This window comes from Urocitellus parryii, chromosome 10 (genome assembly GCF_045843805.1).
Source record: "Urocitellus parryii isolate mUroPar1 chromosome 10, mUroPar1.hap1, whole genome shotgun sequence".
NCBI lineage: Eukaryota > Metazoa > Chordata > Mammalia > Rodentia > Sciuridae > Urocitellus > Urocitellus parryii.
This window is the reverse complement of record NC_135540.1, coordinates 73,157,268-73,169,999: the sequence shown is the minus strand read 5'-3', so window position 1 is coordinate 73,169,999 and position 12,732 is coordinate 73,157,268. Positions and strand designations below refer to the sequence as shown.

The following is a 12,732-nucleotide window of genomic DNA, read 5'->3' as shown; positions in this document are numbered from 1 at the left end:
AAATATTTGAAAAAATTGTGCCTGTGCTGAACATGTACAGACATTTTTTGTCACTGGTTTCTAAACAACACAGCATAACAGCAATTTATATAGCATTTATATTGTATTAAGTATTATAAGGAATTTAGAAATGTTTTAATATATATGGGAGGATGTGAGTAGTGTATATAAAAATACTATACTACTTTATGTAAGGGACTTTGAGCATCTGCAGATTTTGGTATCCATGGGGATTCTAGAATCAATACCTTTGGATATCAAGGGATGGATGATTGTGTAGAGCCATATCTAAGCTGCTCTTCAGCACCTGTATAAATTAATTAAATATGGAGGGTATTTTGCAAAGGTTTCACATAATTCAAAATTTCCAGTCATAGCAATACTTCTCATCCAGATGGCCTTTAGATGTGATAATTGAGTATATACACTTGTTGATTGTTAGAAGCTCTGGGTGGACCTGTAAGTGCGAGATTTCTTCACATTATTTGGATCCACTTCTCAGTGAAGATAGAATGGAAGTGAAGGGCACCCTCCTACATACCATATAGCAAAAAATCATTGTCACTCAAAGAGTGTATTATTAATCTTAAATTAGAAAATAATGTGCCTAACTTAATTTTTCTGAAATTAAAGTGGTTGTTATGGTTTAAATGTGAGGTGTCTCCCAAAAGCTCACGTGTGTGACAATGCAAGAAGATTCAGAGAAAAAAGGATTGTGTTACAAGAGCCTTAAGCCAATCAGTGAATTAATCACCTGATGGGAATAATTGAGTGGTAATTGAAGGCAGGTGAGGTGTGGCTGGAGGAGGTGGGGCATTGTGGCCATGGCTTTGGTGTATATATTTTGTATTAGGCAAGTGAACTCTCTCTGCTTCCCAATCCTCTTGAGCTATTTTCCTCTGCTATATTCTTCTGAAACGATATTCTGTCTCACCTCAAACCCCAGAGGAATGAAGCCTGCTGAGTGTGGATTGAGACTTCTGAAACTGTGAGCCCCCAAATAAATATTTCCTCCTCCACAATTGTGCTAGTTGGGTATTTAAGACACAGCCGCAAAAAAGCTGACTAAAACAGTGGGTACAAAAGAATTTTCAAAGTGGATGTCAGGGACATGAAGAAAAACAGCCTGGGAAACTTCTGCTTATTGTTTCTCTAGGGTATTAGTTTATACTAATGTTATTGTGTTCTCCATTCTGGCTCCTCCAAACACCCATCAGTTTTCTGAGATCATGTCTCAGGTGGGCTTGTCTATTTTATCTCATTCAATTGGAGCGGGTTGGCATGAGGCATTTTTTGGCCTCTTTCTAAAAAGTCTTTTCTATCACTTTAGAGATTATAGGTGAAGCTCTAATGTCCATTTTTACCTCTACTTCACTGGTCAATGGAAAATACCAGCATCTGCTCACAAGAGAAGAGGCCACAGGAGATTGGGCAGTGACCTTCATAAATATAAGTAAATATTCTTCAGAATATGCTGATAATGGACACATCTGGTGTTTGAAGCTGTAGCAAAGCAGAAACAAATTTGGATTAGTTGGCATCATGTGGCAATTCCCAAGGTCAATAAAAGGTGAGGTAAAATCACAGAATTGGAGAATGTTAGAAATGGAAGGGAATCTTCTAAATTAGTGGTTTTTTCAGTTTTGTTGACTAATAAAGTTGTTTTATATCCTGGTTCAGTAGCCTCAAGAGTCCTGCAAAACATGTTTGAAACAATAACTTTGCAGACATACATACAAAACTAATAATATTTATAGTCATACCAGGGAAATACATTCTCCATTTTCTTCTTGACTCACTAGATTAATTCTATGTTCCATACATGATTGTGACCAGAGGTTGTAAAGTACTGTTCTATATCACTTTGACCAGCATTTCATTCTATGGAGGAATGACATAGTCCTAGTAAGTAAGTGAATTTCACAATCACTATGGCTACGTAGGCCTAGAGTCCAAGAATTCTGATTCCTCTGACTGTGTTCTCTTTTCAGCACCCATGTATAATCAGTGGCCTAAGGCATTTTTTTTAATGTTTCTGTTAAATACTATATATGTTGGGCTGCATCAAGATTATAACTGTAATTATTTAGTAATTTTGAATATGGATGGAAATTAAGATTCTATTGTCTAGAAAATGACACATGTAAAACCTCTTAGTATGCATGCAAATAGAATAGGCAGAAGCTCCATCATATGAAGAACAAAATTGGGAGCTACTACTGAGAACTAGAACTTAGGATTTCTTGTTTCCTGTTAGAGTCGGATTTCTTTGGTTCTTGGAGGGACCTCTTGATAATGAATCAGGGCCCTGAGTGGCCTTGAGAGAAATGAACTGGGAGATGTGTCTTACATGAGTAACAGAAAGTTTCTATTTGTACAGGAGCATCAGTGTCCATCAGGTAACTTCTCTTGGTTAAAGTGCTGCTCTGACTCTCTTCCTTCCTTCCAGGAATCAACTGTCTGGCAAGTAGCACATATTTTGAATTGCTTTGCTAGTGGGTGGTATTGAGTTGTAATGAACTCCTGAAGGCACATTTTGACCCCAAGATACATTTAAAACCAATGGTTGACTAGTTCTTTTGCAAAGTGTTGTCATCAGACCATTAGTATGAGGTACGTGGTGTACATATTAAAAATGTAAAATCCCAAGTCTTGCTGCAGTTCAAACATTCCATACTTAAGGATAAGCATGAAATTCACACCTTTTTTAAGCGTTTCTTTTGTGCAGACTGGCTGAGGATGTAGGCAGACACTATGTCTGTTGGGCTCATAACTATGGTTTGAATAAGGGATGCTATTAAGAGGTGTGGTTTTTAAAAGACAATTAGGTTATCAGGACTCCTTTCCTCATAAGTGGGAGTAAGCTCTTATCAAAGAGGCTCTATGTAGTGTTGGAACAGTTCGCCCTCAGTCTTCTGCCCTGTGAGGATGGAGCATTCTCCAGAAGATGCATTAATGAAGCAACATCTTGGAAGCCAAGAACAGCCCTCATCAGACAACTGAACCTGCCCTTGATCATTGATTCCTCAGCCTCTGGAATTGTGAGGAAATAAATTTCTGTTCTTTCAATTACTTGGTCTGAAGTATTTTGTTGCAGCTGCATAAATAGACTCAGACACGTTCATCACTCCATCTCTAGTGACCAGTACCTAACAGACACTTAAGAATGATTTGCTGCCTGACTAGCCTGCCCCCTTGTTATGGTTTAGATGAGGTGGCCCCAAATAGATCAAGTGTGAGATAATGCAGGAACCTTCCCAGGTGAAATGATTAGGTTCTGAGAGAAGTAATCTACTCCATGGTTTAATCCACTGGTGTGGATTAACAGGGTGGAAACTGCAGGCAAGTAGGGTGTGGATGGAGGAGGGAGGTCTCTAGAAGCATGTGCTTATGGTATGTGTTTTGTCCTGGTGAGTGGAGCTCTCTCTCGCCCTGTGCTTCCTCGTTGCCATGTCCTGAACTGCTTTCCTCTGTCAGGTCCTTCTGCCTTGGTGTTCTGCTTCACCTCCAGCCCACATTCTAAGGAGTCCATTGGTAACTGACTGAGATCTTTGAAGCTGCCAGACCCAAATAAGCTTCCTGTCTTTTACATTGTTCTTGTCAGGTCTTTTGTTTACAGTGACCATAAAACTGACTGAGACACCCCTGCTTCCTCACCATCAGTGTCTGGTGAGTCAGTGACTCATCAGTTGGACTCTGGAGCCAGGCTACCTTCACTTTGTACCAGTTGTTCAAAGTTGAACAAACTGATTAACATCTCTGTGCCTAACCTTGCTTCTCTGCTAAAAGGGAGATGAAACTACTACCTACCCCACTTTTGATTAAGACTGAGTGAGTTAATACATTAAAAGCGATGAGGACTTTAGACAAGGAAGAAGAGCTCCCTAAGTATATGCCACACAATTGTTGGTGTGTGCTAGACAAGTTCTTTTATTTTTCTCATTATAATTTAATTTTATTGGATTAATAGGCTAAAATATAGCTTGATTTTTAATTGGAAAACAATGTAAAAGTTTTAACATTATTCAAACCAATGTTTTAAAAATGATCACTTCCTTTCCTCCCCACTTCCCTCATAAGATGAAAAAAAAAATACATTAGCATCTCTATTCACCACAGTTATAATATGGCTCATAGTTATGCCTCAGGCCTGGAGGATAACTGGGAGAAAACCACATTACTTATGATTTCTCAATATTTGAATGTAACCAAAATCGTGATTTTCTTATAAGTAAACCAGTATTTTTTTTTGTTTTATATTTTACTGCATTAACCAGAAATTCAAGAACATTATATTTAAAAGATGAAAACAGGCTAGGCAAGTTCTTGCTTGTTATCTTCTCTATTCCTAACTACCTTGTCAGGTTATTTTCATAAATGAGGAAACTAAGTGAATGATATTTTAGTGACTTGCTCAATTTGCAAAGTCTTGTAATTATAAACCTGAATTCAGGCTCAGGTATCTGAGGAACAGGCACACCATTGCCATCTCAAAAACAGCTGCTCTCTTCCCACCTCTCCAGTTCTAATGTCACCTCCTTTCTGTGGAGAGAATTTTACTGCTACAAGAACACTGACAGAATGTTATCAGGACTTGGCTCCTTATACACTTATGCTGGCCCAATTAATCATGTACAAGTTGTTATCTGATCATCCCTGCATTGTATGTAAGGAAAATTAAAAACATTACCTATTCATTTTTCTAACCCAGGGTTCCTCAGTCTCAACAGCATTGACATTTGGGGGGCTGCATAAGTCCTTGTTGTTGGGGCTGTTCTGTGCATTGCAGAATGTTCAGCGTCATTCTTGCCCACTACCTACTACATGCCACCCACCCTGTGTCACAATCAAAAATGTCTCCAGACATCTTTAGCCCACAACCAGCACCAGCTTCATGAATGAAGGTTCGAAAAGTGAGAAATCTCTAGAGAGTTTTGAATTAAAAAAGAGACAAGACTCTAATTACCAGTTCCAGGATGGCTCCTCCTAGCTCCAGTCTCCAGCCACCTATTATGGTAGCGAGGTTTACTGAAGAGGCTAGCGAGAGAGAGAGAGAGAGAGAGAGAGAGAGAGAGAGAACATGCCAGGGAGTGGACTGTTATTGGGGAAAAAAAATTCTGGGGAAAATCCCATCCAATGAAAGTGGGGCAGCGTCCCAAGGTCAGGGGCGACAATTGAGTCTTTGGGGTAATGGCCAGACATGCCTCTGCACGGACAAGCCCTCGGACCTGAGAAGGGTGGGGAAAGCTCTGTACACAAGATGTGTCTAAGTGCATCTCGCCAAGCCAGGGAGGTAACTCAAATCACGTGCGAGGATGGCCTCCCACAGGTATCTCCAGATATGTCCTGGGGAACAAAGCACCCATGGTTTTGTCTGTTCTATCTTATTCTATCCCCCACTTTCAATCACCTCCATCTGACTTCCTGTCTACTGTTTAGCCTCTCCTCTAGTCTTCCAGTTAGCTGTAAGGACAGACAAAAGCAGTAGTCCCTTTCAAAATATATTCTTTCCTGGTGTCTGAAATATCAGTAATAGAAGTTAAAGCATAGCCTCAAAGAGTCTTAAAATACGCAAACCTATGGAAAAAATGATATGTTACCAATATCAAAAATTATAATGGTTTAGTTTTATGGAATCACTTTTGTGTGGCAAGCAGATGATAGGATAAACATGGAACATGATAATTTATATACACATATGTATAATATATACATATTATATATACATATATATACATACTTCAACAGAATTTAATATAATGCTTTATATATAGGCCATAATAAATATTTGTTGAATTAACAAGTGGATGGATGAATGAATGAATGAATGAATGAATGAATAATGGGTTAAAGAATGAGTAGATGTGGAGATACCAAGAATAGACTATTTTTCAAGAAATATTATTGAAAATCATTGTTGGAAATAATTTTACTTTTTTAAGCTGAAGGGGAGATCTGGATATGTTCAAATTTGTTGTAAAGGTAGGAACCAGTGGAGAGGGAGATTTTATTGATTCAGCATGAACTGTAGTACTTAAAGGAATCAAGTCCTAAACAAAATGGATAGGAATCAGATCAAGTTGCCAATTGGGAGGACTATATTTGAAAAAAAATATTATTTCTGTCTTTACTTTTTTCTTTTAGAATTATTTATGTGGAAAGCAAAATATTTTTCAAATAGAAGTAGGAGGGCCGTAGTACACAAATTCATCTCTGTTGTTGCATTGAGCTTGGAGTGGCTTGAGTTAAACTGATCTACTCTTCTGCACTTGCCACTTGCAATTAAGGACTATTCAACATCAGCCATCAACACCTGCTATTTGTCTTAGATTTTTTTTTTAAACTTGACACTGTTTTCAAAGATTCTATTTCTAAATTACAGATTTCCGTTTAGAAAGCACACCCCCTAATTTGTAAAAGGAGATGGTGCGTAGTCAAATTTAAATTGCAAAAGCTGGCTTGTGAGTTTATATTTTAGTTTTAAAAATTCTGCGTATAAAAACAAAACGCCTATGGAAAGAATCCAGTTTCTGTGTTGGATGAGGATATGTTGTACTGGATGCTGAATTCTGGAGACTTGGAAAGCAATTTATAGATCTGTCTGTGACCAGCTAAATTTAATCTGTTTGACAAGAATAAGTTACAAATGACTTGTTTAATAGATGAACTCTGGGAGATGAAATACAAATTAGAAAAGGATGAGAACAGGAATAAGTCCTCTTTTCTTTGCCAGTATAAGAAATGGCTAAACAGATTTTGAATGTATTTCCTGGACCGATACAGGATCAGATTAATAACACTAACAGCAAAGAGGATGATCTTTTGTTGTTGTTGTTTATAATTGATAAGGCATTTCTGAGGTTCAAGAGTATATTGAAAGCTGGGTGCCAGGAGGGCAGAAAAGGCAAGCACTATTTTCCTGAAACCACAGGATTCAAAGTGCTACAAAATATGAGTTCCCAGTGCCAAGAGGTGAGCTGAGCTGGAAATAGCTGCAATGGCTACATCCATGATGGCCCTCCTTGTATTTGAAAGCACTGTAGGCAGGAGTAGGCCTAGTGCCCAGGAAAGAAAATGGACAGTGTCTCTGAGACAAGACATAATAACATAAGAGTGGTGAGGAAACCACCATCACTAGGGATAAATTTTTGGTGACTTACAATATCATTTGACTCTGATGTAGAGCTGGCAGAATCTCCTGGATTTGCAACATGTTCAAAGCTGAGCAATATCACTTTCACTTGCCAATACATAGATAGAAGAGGGCTGTCTCTGAGGGGCAAAGAATGAACTACATGCTGTGTTCTGCTTTCTTGTCCTGTATCCAGACAATAGCCAGGTAATGTTGGGAGAATCATGGTCTCACTGGACCTCAGTGTTCTCACCTGTAAGATGAATGCTTCTGGCTAGGTGGCATCTAAGATCCCTATGCAACTCTATTTGATGATTTGAATTAAAGTAACCAGTCCTCAGGCACATGGGGAGATAGAGTGAAAATAAGAATGAAAGAATCTAAAAGTAAAGAAGAATATGGCAAAGGCATGGCAGATCAGTAGGAAGGAAGAAAATGTAAGATGAAAGAGGAAAATGAGGGAAGGAGATGCGGTAAACAAGCACTACAGCTGGTTTGTGGGTCAATGAAAGAACTGATTTCAGAAGACCAGAAAAGACAATTGTGTTGCAAGTTATCTTTTCCTTCAAGGCTGTACAAATCTCATTTAGATGTTTTCTGTTAAAGAAAAAATGAAAGTCATGAGGCCATTTTGGTAGGAAATTCAAAGATGCATGAGGAAGGATATTGAGAAGTTGAGGGAGGAGAGAATGATGCCCAAGACAAGGGAACAGCAACCCAGAGTGAGAGGTGAGGCTTCCTACCTCTCCTGCACAGCCTGGTTCACCAAGGGCCTTGGCTTCAGTGGTCCTTCTGTGCCAGGTGTGGCCTCCTCTGACTCGGCAGTTCCTGTTGTATTTATGCTTTTCTCAGAGGACTCTGGAATTAAATTAAATCTTCAGAATTTTGTTCATCCCAGTGCAATCTGGGATTCCCAGTAGCCACTATCCATGCATTTCAGTTCACATTTTAACTACAGTGTGCCTAAGTCAGCATTCTCAGGAACAATTAGGAAGATGCACATTTTCAATTCCATATTTATGTTTGAAAGCACATGATGATGGATAAATCTATTACTTAAGGGTGTCTCAATAAGAGAGGATTTTATTGTTCCAAAATATCAGTATGGAATATCTCAGCCAAACACCCTACCTTATTCAACAACAAGAACCACAAAGAAATAAAGACAAGAATAGATTCTTAGAAAAAATACAATTGGTAATATTGAGATGACATTTATACCATCTCAGGAAGAGAGTTAACTGAAAAATTTCCATTCCTGTGAAGTGCAGAAATCTGTGTTCCTGCTGTTACTGATGTTCATTGTTCCAATGTACAAATTGCAAATTCCCTAACTTCTAGAATCTTAGGCAGTTTTTAGTATTTTTACTTTTGTTTTATTTTGTGTTTTACTAATATTTGGAGACACTGATGACTAATGACATTAATATATCAATAAATGTAGCCTTGTTATAAGTGGACTAAGTTATGAAATTGATCTTAGTGTGAAGACAAACAAGGAAAATAACTCTTTAGGCACAGTTTGAGGTTGCTTTCATATTAGTTGAATTCTAAAGGAGGTAACAAGTTAGGCAAAGGATATCTGTCAGAAAGGATCCAAAGGGAACAGAGCATCCTAATGTCCTGTCCTTTCACAAAGGAATATTCAACTTTCAGTGGTCCCTGCTTCTTGACCTGCACTATGGGAGGCTCTCAGGCTGGGGGAGCTCAGAGCCTGATTTTTAACACAGAACCATATTCATACCAATGCCTTATCTCTACTGCATTATTTTTTGTGCTATAACATACTTCTACTTTTTTGTTTTTTACTCATCACTGGTTAAAGCAAATTTCATCATGATCTAAAATATGGCAATGCCCCCAGTGAGAGTTTTCTTAATTTCTGTATGTGTTACATTGGCTCACTAGTGATATCTTAAGTATTCAGCTGACATATATGATTTATTAATGGAATAAAAATTCTTAATAAAAGTCAAAGGAGTCATTTTTATATGATAGTTCAATCACCTAACAGACAAAAGACTTTAGACATATTCCTTTTGATGAATTATATGCCCCATAATAAATACAGATTCAGTGAATAGGTACAGATCTATGGTTGTCAAAGTCATGTATTACCCAAGTTCCTGGAGACCTGGGCAGTAGGCCAGAACATTTACTACCAAGCCCCTATACTCTTGTGAGATTCCTTAACCAAAATTACTGGCAAACTCCTCTGATAGATTGTATTGCTGTTCCCAATTTCACACACATGCTGTGTGGCACTATATACATTTATAGCCTTTGCATTACCTCCCAGTAGAATAGGTGGGGTGTATGTTCCCACCCTGTTGACTTCAGATTTAGTGGTGTTTCTTGACTTGGCTGACAAAATTTTAGCAGACGTTACATGAACTGAGGTTCCAAATGCGTTAGGTGCGGTTTCTTGTCCTTTTGCCATCTAGATGAAAAGAGAGCACTCTGGGAAGCCGCTGGTCCTAGAACAAGAGGCATGTGGGGCATATCTGAACCTGAACTTGACCTGTGGCCTGCAGCAGATGATCCTGGCCAAGTGCAGTGCAAGAGAAATAAGTGTCTGTTTTGGGGAGCTGTTGAGATTTTAGGATCATGTATTAGATAACATTACCATTACAGGTCTCTGGCTAATTTATGAGAATAATATTTTCTTTTCCGAATTCAGTTTACAATGAAGTTTTAAATTTCTTTAGTCCTTTAAATAATAGATACATCTAAAGAAATATTTTGGGTCACCTCTGCCTTATCTCAGTAAATTTCAAACTTTTGTTGAGGTAGGAATCTCAGTTTCTTTTGGAAGCATTTCCTTGTTGAATTGTATGGAAAATGCCAGAAAGCTTATTTGAATGGCTCCTTCTTCCCCACTGAATACATAATTTTTAATGGCATTCTCAGTCCCAAGGTAATGCTGATGTATGGATTTGGAAATACAATATGGGTTCTACTGCTTTAGATAGTACTGTGAATGAAAAATGTGAAATAACATTTAAAATCCTTTTTTAGCATGTAAAAAAGGCAATTTGAAGATTCTAATGCAATTTTTCATCCTGTACCACCTTTCTATATTTGTGCCCTTCCAACAGGCATTGTAACAATCTTTAGCCACTATATCAACATTTCCTGCTCAACTTGGTGTAGTTTGAGGCAGGTTCAACTCAGAATAGGTTCAGTGACAGCCATGGCACATGTGGGCAGTGTGTAACCACTTCTCGCCTCTGCCAGCAGGCGGGGCTATAGAGTTAGATGTGCTTCTGCAGGATCAATCAGCCCTCACTTCCAATGGCTATCTTCTCACAACCACTTTTCAATTCTTTTGGACTAGTGATTAAGTTGTGTGTGTGAAATAGGGCTACCTGTCTGGCACTTGTCAGCTTGTTTGGAGCTCTGTTATGCTCCCTAGCTTTTCAAAACCTCTTCATTCTGGTAACTGGACTCTTCTTTCTCTGCCTACAGATGGATATATTTAGCATTTCCATGCCCCTGACTCTTAACATCATGCCATGATTGTGTCTGAGGTTCCCAATGTTTCACAGAGAACCCCCTCACACCTAACATCAGTCTGTTGGCCAAACACTTATATATCCACTCTTGGAGTACTGATTGCTCTATTTGAAATTTAGTCCTCTAGGGCTGGGGTTGCAGTTCAGTGGCAGAGAACTTGCCTAGCATGTGTGAGGCACTGGGTTCAGTCATTGGAACCACATAAAAATAAATAAAATAAAGGCATGCTATCCATCTACAACTAAAAAAAATATAGTAAGAAAAATAAGTTCCCTTTATGGAAAGAAAGAGAAAGAAGGAAAGAAAGAGAAAGAAATAAAGAAAGGAAGGAAAGAAGGAAGGAAGGAAGGAAGGAAGGAAGGAAGGAAGGAAGGAAGGAAGGAAGAAAGAAAGAAAGAAAGAAAGAAAGAAAGAAAGAAAGAAAGAAAGAAAGAAAGAAAGAAAGAAAGAAAGTCCTCGAGTCGAATGTCTTCTTTAGGTCATATCTTTCTTTGTTACTCACCAACCCGAATTGCTGATATTCCTCCTAATGCATGTTCGTAAGTTATAACTTTTGTTTTCTGGATCTACTTCTAATAGAACATTCCGTCATGTGTTAGTTTGCAAGGTCTTATTACAAATACCACAATCTGGATGGTTTAAACAATAGGAATTTATTTATTCACAATCCTACTGACTGAAAGTCCAGGATAAGGGTGCTGGCAGGTTTCTTGTGAAGTCTATCTCCTTGGCTTCACATAAAGATGACTGTCTTCTCTATGTCTGCACATGGTCATCTGTCCATGTTGTCTTTGTCTTCTTCTCTTCTTCTTATAAGGACACTGATTGTAGTGGATCAGGGCCCATCCTAATGACCACATTTTAGCTTACTTACCTGCTTAGAGACTCAATCTCCAAATAGTCACATCCTGAGATACTAGGGCTTAAGGCTTCTACATGTGAATGGGTAGTACACAGTTCAGTTCATCACATCACATTTTTCCAAATGAAAATAAGTTTCATTTTTTTTCAGTATTTGTCTCATTAAATTTATTTGAAGAAACTTTCTTGAACTTAGAATAATGGTCATGTGACATATAACTTAATTTTTGATTCGTGATGCTGAACAAGGAGAGAATCCATAATTGTTTGGTTTTCTAAAGATGGATTTAGTCCCCTGATTACTTATTTTCAGGATTATTATAATTGGATTATCATCACCTACCACTAGCTAGGCAAAATTACTCAGTAAGTAGTGATTAAATTATGTGCAGTATTCCTTGCTAGGTAATTCAGAAATGGGCAGAGATGGAAGATTGGTGATAAATAAAGTGTGACTAGACACGGAGTCCCTTACCAACAGCATTATTTAAGAGGAAATCAATGAAAGCTTTGCCATTCATTTCAAGCTTCTGACATCTCTGTGCTGAGTGTGAGTCTTCAGGCCATGAATTCTCTCCTCCATCTTCCATCCCGTCACCTGTAAATTTATTCTATCATGCCTATTTCTCCATTTTACTTGGAACTCACTACTTTATGTGACCCATATATCATTCTATCTATTCCAAATTCTCAGGTTCTTCTCTTTCCAGACTTTGTCTCATCTCATCTCATGATCATGGAGAAAAATATCCACCCCCAAATCCAGTGACTTATAACAATCTATTCAGTTCTTGAACCTGTGGGTGGGGTGATTTAGGCTGGGTTCAGCTGAGCTGTTGTTCTGGTCTCAGATGGGCTCTCTCACAAGCAACCACGGATGGGCTGGGGAAACTACATCCTCATCCCTTTTGTCTCAGCTCATTACCATTTGGTTTCTAGGCTTCACTCTTGCCTAATTCCACAGAAACTGATCCCACATAGAGCAGAATTCTCCACTTGTTAAAACCAGTGGTGGATTTTCAGATCTAACCTACTTGGCTGTGCATAACATTTGGTGTTAATTATAGCCACCATCTTCTTGAAACATTTCTCTGCTAATGGCTTCCAAGAATTCTTGGCTTCTCTACTTCTTATTTCTAAATCACTCTGATTTATTCTACTTTTCTTATACCTTAAGTACTGGTATTTACCAGGGCTCCACACTCAGAACTTATCCCACTCTT

General features: G+C 38.3%; 1 long non-coding RNA gene across 1 annotated transcript in view; it reads left to right on the top strand.

The window, feature by feature from the left end:
- LOC144257286 (uncharacterized) overlaps nt 1-12,732 on the top strand; it is a 363,085-nt gene that overhangs the window by 186,795 nt on the left and 163,558 nt on the right. The window lies entirely within an intron of this gene.